Genomic DNA, 7,442 nt, shown 5'->3' on the forward strand with positions numbered 1-7,442 from the left:
AAATCTGGTATAGCAATTTTGTGAGGAATTTCTAGTATTTAAATTATACTTGGAATTATATGTTTGCATTTAGAACTAAGCCACTTGCTTATGAAGACAGAAATTTGATCATAAATTATCTGTAAGGTTTATGTAAGTCTCCATAGTTTATGAATGAGAAGACCAAATCAAAATGATGTGGCAATCGGGGTTTATTTAGTTATGGTTTTATCACTTGACTTTTTTATTTCCATGCAGTTCATTGATGACTTATTTTTCTCCTCGGATGACTAAAAATGACTTAAAGTATACCTAATAATCATTTGTGTCAGTTGTCAGTTTATTATTTCTCAGCTCTGAATGCACATTTCAACATATGCTCTAAAACACAATATTTTAAATAATTTTTCCTTTGGTACGAGCAGTAGAGGGTGCTTGAGGAACAGTGCAGTAGAGACTCCCTGTGTGAGCTGGGTGTCCGCAGGAGGGGGTAAGGATAGCTGGTAGAGCCTGTCCCAGTCACCTGCCCAGGCTTTGTCCCTCTGTGACATTGCAGGCTCTGTCTGGTGATAATCTTTCCACAGCACTCTCTGGAAACCGGAGCCCCCACAGACTGTCCGCTCTAAAGATCTCCTGCCCCACCAATTGCTGGGAATCCCTTGGATACACTTGCTTAGAGCTGTTGATCCCCTGCACCCTGGAGGTGGCCTTTCACTTGCCAAGGAACTCAGATCTGCTCTGGTCTGGCCAAAATCGAGAACTTCCCTGGTATCCAGCGAGCTGACCCACATTTTCTCCAATAAAGTCTGAACGCCTTCCAAATTTGTCCTTGAGTACTCTCCATCAGCCCTAAGATACCATACAGAGTTTCTTTACATCATATCATTCCATCTTTTTTTCTTAAAAACAAACAGACAAAAGTTTATTGATGACATTAAAGAAAAATGCTGCGGGCGGGTGGCTGGAGCCAGGATTATGTGGGCTGCCGGTCCTGGTCTCGCAGGTGCCTCTCTGAGATCAGTCATCGCAGCTCCGCCGCGTGGCGCATGTGCGTCCTGATGACGCTCTCGTAGTCCCTCACCGACAGCACTGAGCCCTTTGACAGTGCTGGGTGGCTGGGGCCCACGGTCCTCCGGGGCTATCCCTCCAACCAGGAAATCTTCAGAGGGTTATCCACCAGGCCAACTCCATTCTGGACCGCCAGCTCCGCAGTCTTGACAGTCGCAAACTCCACCACAGCAGTGCCTGCGTTCTTCCTGGAAAGCACCAGGTTGAGAACCTCACCACAGGAGAATGTCTTTGTAGTAGCCACCTTTTGACTCACCTCCGCCCCCTTCTTGCACTTCCATTTTAGCTTTAGTTTGGGGGTTCCTTGGCCTTCAGTATTTTCTGTCTTTCCTCTCAACCTCTGGTCATGCTACTGGTGTATCTGCTCCCGGATAGCCTCTGCTGTTCCTCCAGCTGCCGGGAACCCTCTTCGCCCAGCCGTTTGATCTCTCGCGCTAGAGTCCTGGTGCTCAGGCTTTCCTTCTCCTCCTCCTCCTCCTCCTCCTCCTCCTCCTCCTCCTCCTCCTCCTCCTCCTCCTCCTCCTCCTCTTCCTCTTCCTCCTCCTCCTCCCTCTCCTGGGTCTGGTGCTGCCGTTCCCGGGCCTCCAGCTCAAGCTTCACGTTCCTCCTTTTCTCATCTAATTTCTGGGTCCTCTCTGCTGCCTGCTTCTTGGTTTTCCTGACTTTGTCATACGCAGCCCTGGCTGCAGCATCAGTCAGCACCTCCAAGGCCTGAGAATGTGGTGGAAGAGTTCAGCTGCCAGTGGAAGAATTCCGGGTAGCAGGAGGGGGCCTTCTGACTATATGCCTTCTCCATCTCTTGTCTGCCACCTTCTCCTCAATGTCTAGCAGCATGTACATGTCCATCTGTAAGCCACCTTCTCCTCAATGTCTAGCAGCATGTACATGTCCATCTGTAAGCGTTCCTTGGTCATTGCCATGGTTCGGACCTGACGGATTCATACTCTTTTTTTTTTTTTTTTTCTAACCATTCTTAATAGTGCTTTGTATCAAACATCCCTGCTAATCTACTGTATGATGTTTATCTCCCAAACGAACCCAGACTGCCACATTATTTTGATTTGGTCTTCTCATTCATGAAGTATGGAGATTTACATATTTCTTAAAGATTATTGATGAACAAATTATTGTGTTCATAAGCAAGACAAGTCATGAAAATGCATTGCAATATTTTAAAACAGCATTATTTACTTTTAGTTATGGATGATTTTAATAGCATATAGAATTAATGTGCATTTTAAGGAAAGAAGCATTCTAATTAAAATATTGCAGATGAGTTCCTGAAATAGGAGATAATGTCTAACTTAATGGAGTTCTTTCAGTATCTTCCATATCATGTGTTTGTGAATTTAAAATTTCTATTAATTTCCTGATGATTTTGACATTATCCTATATTTAAAATTGGTGGGTGGGTGCAATTACACCTGACAGGAAAAATGAGGGAAAAAAAGTTTTAAAAAAGTATTAAAATATGTATATTTTATTGATACAGTGTGAAATAGAAAACTTATTTACCATTTTAATATTTTTCTCTTATCTTTATAAATAAATTCAACAAGTTGAAAACAAGTTTCTAAGAATTGGTCTGTAATGGCCAGGCACAGTGGCTGAAGCCTGTAATCCCAGCACTTTGGGAGGTGGAGGCAGGCAGATCAAGACCAGCCTTATCAACATGATGAAACCCCATCTCTACTGAAAATATAAAAATTAGCCAGGTGTGGTGGCAGGCACCTGTAATGCCAGCTACTCAGGAGGCTGAGGCAGGAGAATCGCTTGAACTTGGGAGGCTAGGTTGCAGTGAGCCGAGATCGCACCATTGCACTCCAGCCTGGGAGACAGAGTGAGACTGTGTCTCAAAAACAAAAACAAAAACAAAAACTTGTCTGTAATGCATTTACACATTTTAAAAATTGAGTATGGAAGGTTTGGGATCATGTGTATTATTCAGATTACATCACAAGTACTAAAGATTCAAGCAAAAAATGCACTCATTCAGGAAAACCAAACTTATAGATGTTTGAGCTAAGAAATTCCAACACAATATTATAAGGCTATTAATTATATTTGAGGCCTACAAAGTTTAGTTCTACTTGTGTTTAATGATGTGTCTTAGTAATATAATATGTTAGAAAACAGCCCTAAATATGATTTCTATATAGGGTAATCATTTTGCATCCTTTCACTTTGTGAAAGCAGATTAAAGGTTTTTGGATGTGGGGTTATTTTAATTTTACTTACTTAGGAGCACACTTTACCATTGCTCTATTAAACTTCATTAGAGAAAAATTAATTTAACCAGGCTTGTCAGAAAAATATGATTTGCTAGTTTTGTGAAGGGACGGTTGACTATAGAAACCCAAATTAACTGGCACTGTGGATCTACCTCAGTGATGCTTTAGCGATCGTTACAGATTGATTTGCTGGCCTCTCTTTTTATGGCCTGTTTTTCTATTTTGGCTCAGCCTAGAAAAGCAGGTGTACAGTGAATAATATAAATATTATTTAAAATGTACACCTAATATTATCCCTAGTACTCTTAGGTTTATAAGGGGCATACACATATATCATTTCAATTAATCCTTACAAAATAAACCATCAAGTCAATAAAAATAGACACTTTCACATTATAAAATTTTCAGAGACGGGGAAGTTAACATTTATCTTTTCTTGGTCGCATTTGGATGCATTATTAAAATACGAATTTTGCATGAAATGCATCATTTAATTTTTCCAACTCACGTGATGTTACTTAGATTCTGAATATTGCAAGCCCAAAACTTAAAAAGATGAAAAAGTTTCTGTAGATGCAGAAAATATGTATATAGTTTAACCAGGGTCCAATTCAGCCCTACCTAGATCTAAGATTCATGTATTTCCACTGTACCTTAATAGCTCTTCTTCCTTCCTTCCTTCCTTCCTTCCTTCCTTCCTTCCTTCCTTCCTTCCTTCCTTCCTTCCTTCCTTCCAACAATGATTTATTTGGCATAGAATAAATGAAAGTGATGTACTTTGTGCTGTCCATACACCCAAGTGTAAGATTTAGTTCTTGTACTGAAAGACGATTCACAAACAGATTTCAAATAAATACTTATTATGCAAACTCAGGCCTTTTCAAATTGATCCAGTTATTTCCCCCTTTATTTTGTTATAGCCTCTCAATTCTGAATGTTGATTTGCTCACTTATGTGAACAAATTCCATCCTAATAAAGATTGAGAGCAGAAAATTTTACCTTTAGAAAACAAACTTCTATCCCCCAAACTCTCATTCTAAAACTTGTTTTATATCATTTGTTAGTTTGATGTTGTTGCTATTGTTGTTATTTTGCTGCTCAGAGAACTCAGGGTAAAATTTACCAATATGGGGGGCTTACAGTGTGTCAAATTCATCCTAATAAACTGACAATTAAGGAGAGTTAAAGGACTTTATCATAAAAAAGCATTGTTACATTTTTTAAATTGAAATATAAAATATGTACACAAATTATAAGTGTATAACTTGATCAATTATACAAAATAAATGATCCTATAGAATCTTCTGTAGTTTAAGACACAAAACATTAGAAACATCCTAAAGACCCTGGGAGGAAGGAGATAATCATTAAGATATAGCATGAGATAGGATTCTGGTTAGTTTAAGTTGTTCTATTTCCTGATTTTTCTATAAATCACATGAGTTCACATTTTGATAATTCATTGAGGTTTACATTTTAATTAAGTTTAATTAATTATCTTTATGTGCTACATTTCACACTAAACACATCTTTAAAAAGAACAAACCAATTTATAGTGTCAAATATTTTCATTAATTAAGCTTTTTTTGAGAAAATATGTTTTGATATGAATTTTTGTTATTTGTCAATCTTGATTTATGCATCACAATTTGCTAAGATATGTACTCTGCTTACTTCTTGATATCATGTAGCATTGTCAGACATCATCTTTTGTCTACAAATCTACACATGTATAAAAATTTTTCATTCCAACTTATTCAAGTACATTTAAAAAGATGCATAGCACATCTTCAGTTTTCTTAATAGCTCTCACAATATCACCTATGAAATTTTAAAATGGAGCAATTGTCTTACATGTAAATCTGTATATATATGTGTTATCTGTATATATATATATGTGTATACATATATTTATACAGAATCTCACTTTTCTACACATCATGGTTTAGAAATTCTATATTTTATTTGCCAAATTTTTTGCCTATTTTAAAAAGAAAAACTATATAGCTTTTTCTTTTACCATAATATTTCCTCTATTTTGATTTATTTACATTGCATGAATTACAAATAAAAGTGTCTGCAATGACAAACATCTCCACAGCTAGACATTTCAACACAAGCTTTTTCCTTTGGTTATAGCTGCAGATAGAAAACTAAATGATTGCTACCTTCCTCAACTCTTCTGTGAAAATAATAATATTTTAGTCAGTATTTAACTCTTACTATTTGGAATAACATTCACAACACTAACTCTTGTATATAAATTTCCGCTCCATTATCCTGATATGATTTCACCTCTTTCTATGTCTTTATGTTCTGTTCTACTGATCCACTGTACATTCTTTTCTCACTGTTTTTAGTGTCCTCAATTGTGTGACTTTATTGGAGAGGTGGGAAGAGCTCAATGGATATTATTAATTTATATAAACTTATTTTCTTGAATTAATTTGATATTATGAAACATCTGGATTAGTGACTCTTATTTTTATAATCATCTAAACAACTGATATGTTAAAGACAAAAGTCATTCTTACATATATAGAGAGAATAGGATGCCAAGAACTCCAGACAGACCATTCAAATTTGCTTTCAAGGCTAATGAATTCTATGTGCTTTCCAACAGCAAAATCTTCCCTTTACACAGGTAATTTTTTAAATCACTTTTATATGGATTGTGCAGATATGTCAATAGACATAGAAAAAAAATTTATTTAACCTAATAATCTTGAATTAACCATACATTTTCTCATGTGACTTTAGATATATTCAAAAATATGAGAAATGTGAAAGTAGATAAAATTTAAGTTTAAGGCGTTTAAATGGTCAGAATATTGTGTCAATGACCCTTTTGTGTTTTTTTTTCCTCCTTGGGAAAAAAAAAAAAACAAACATCTTTTTGAGACAGGGTCTCTCTTGCCTAGGCTGGAGTGCAGTGGCACAGTGATAACCCACTGCAACCTTGAACTCCTGGTCTTTAGCAATCCTCTCACCTAAGCCTCTTTAGTGTCTAGGACTACAGTTGCACACCAACACACCCAGCTATTTATTCATTTATTTATTTATTTTGAGACGGAGTCTCACTCTGTCACCCAGGTTGAATTGCAGTGGCATGATCTTGGCTCACTGCAACCTCCATCTCCTGGGTTCAAGTGACTCTCCTGCCTCAGCCTCCTGAGCAGCTGGGATTACAGGTACCTACCACCAGACCCAGCTAACTTTTTGTATTTTTAGTAGAGATGGGGTTTCACCATGTTTGCTAGGCTGCTCTTGAACTCCTGACCTCAAATGATTCACCCACCTCAGCCTCCCAAAGTGCTGAGATTACAGGCATGAGCCACCACACTGGGAACACCCAGCTAATTTCTAAAATAGTTTTGGTAGTGACCAGTTCTCACTGTTGCCCAAGTTGGCCTCAAACTCCTGGGCTCAAGCCATCCTCCTGCCTCAGCCCCCCAAAGTGCTTGTGTTACAGGCATGAGCTACTGCACCATCGCCTATGTCTTACACTTCCCTGTTCCCATGTTCTTTGCCACTTCACTTGGATTTGCCCATTGTTTGACTCCGGGTTTGGTCATGTGATTTGTTTTGACCAACTGAATGTTAGCCAATATCACACAAACAGGAGTTTGAAATCTGCCTATATGATTGGGTTCTTCTCCTCTCTCATTCTTCTATTAATACCACAAGAACATACCCAGACTAGTCTACTGGAGGGTAAGAAATGTGAAGTATATCTGAGTTACTCTAGTCATCCCAGGTGTGTGCAGCCTAGATAAGCAAACAGGCTAGTTAATCCCCAGACACATAAGTAGGCCTAGCCAAGAACAACAAAGTCACCAACTGACCGAAAGACAATTGATGAGATGATTGAAACTGAGCGTTGCTTATTTGTATCATGCTTTTTCTGGTGTTGTTTAAATTTTAAGGTCATTCTTAAACCATAATACAAATAATGATTTAATTTAAATTTGAGATTTTTAAGATGTTTTCACAAAACTGCATCTGTCCTAATTAATATGCTTGTAAATTAAAAATAAATTTAAATAAAAAGCAATTTTATCACCATTGGATAATTTGAACATTTATATTTAATATGAACACTTCCATGTAAATTGTAACTGCAGTGTGCACTTCATGATAGCAGCAGCTGTTTACTGATAGAT

The 7,442-nt window shown here is 37.5% G+C and overlaps 1 pseudogene; it reads right to left on the bottom strand.

Annotated features, from left to right (window-relative positions):
- Window positions 1–952: 952 nt before the first annotated feature.
- LOC103218309 (dnaJ homolog subfamily C member 17-like) lies at window positions 953–1,967 on the bottom strand (annotated as a pseudogene).
- Between the last annotated feature and the right edge of the window lie 5,475 nt (window positions 1,968–7,442).

The sequence above is a fragment of the Chlorocebus sabaeus genome, chromosome 10, assembly GCF_047675955.1.
Source record: "Chlorocebus sabaeus isolate Y175 chromosome 10, mChlSab1.0.hap1, whole genome shotgun sequence".
In the NCBI taxonomy this organism is placed as follows: domain Eukaryota; kingdom Metazoa; phylum Chordata; class Mammalia; order Primates; family Cercopithecidae; genus Chlorocebus; species Chlorocebus sabaeus.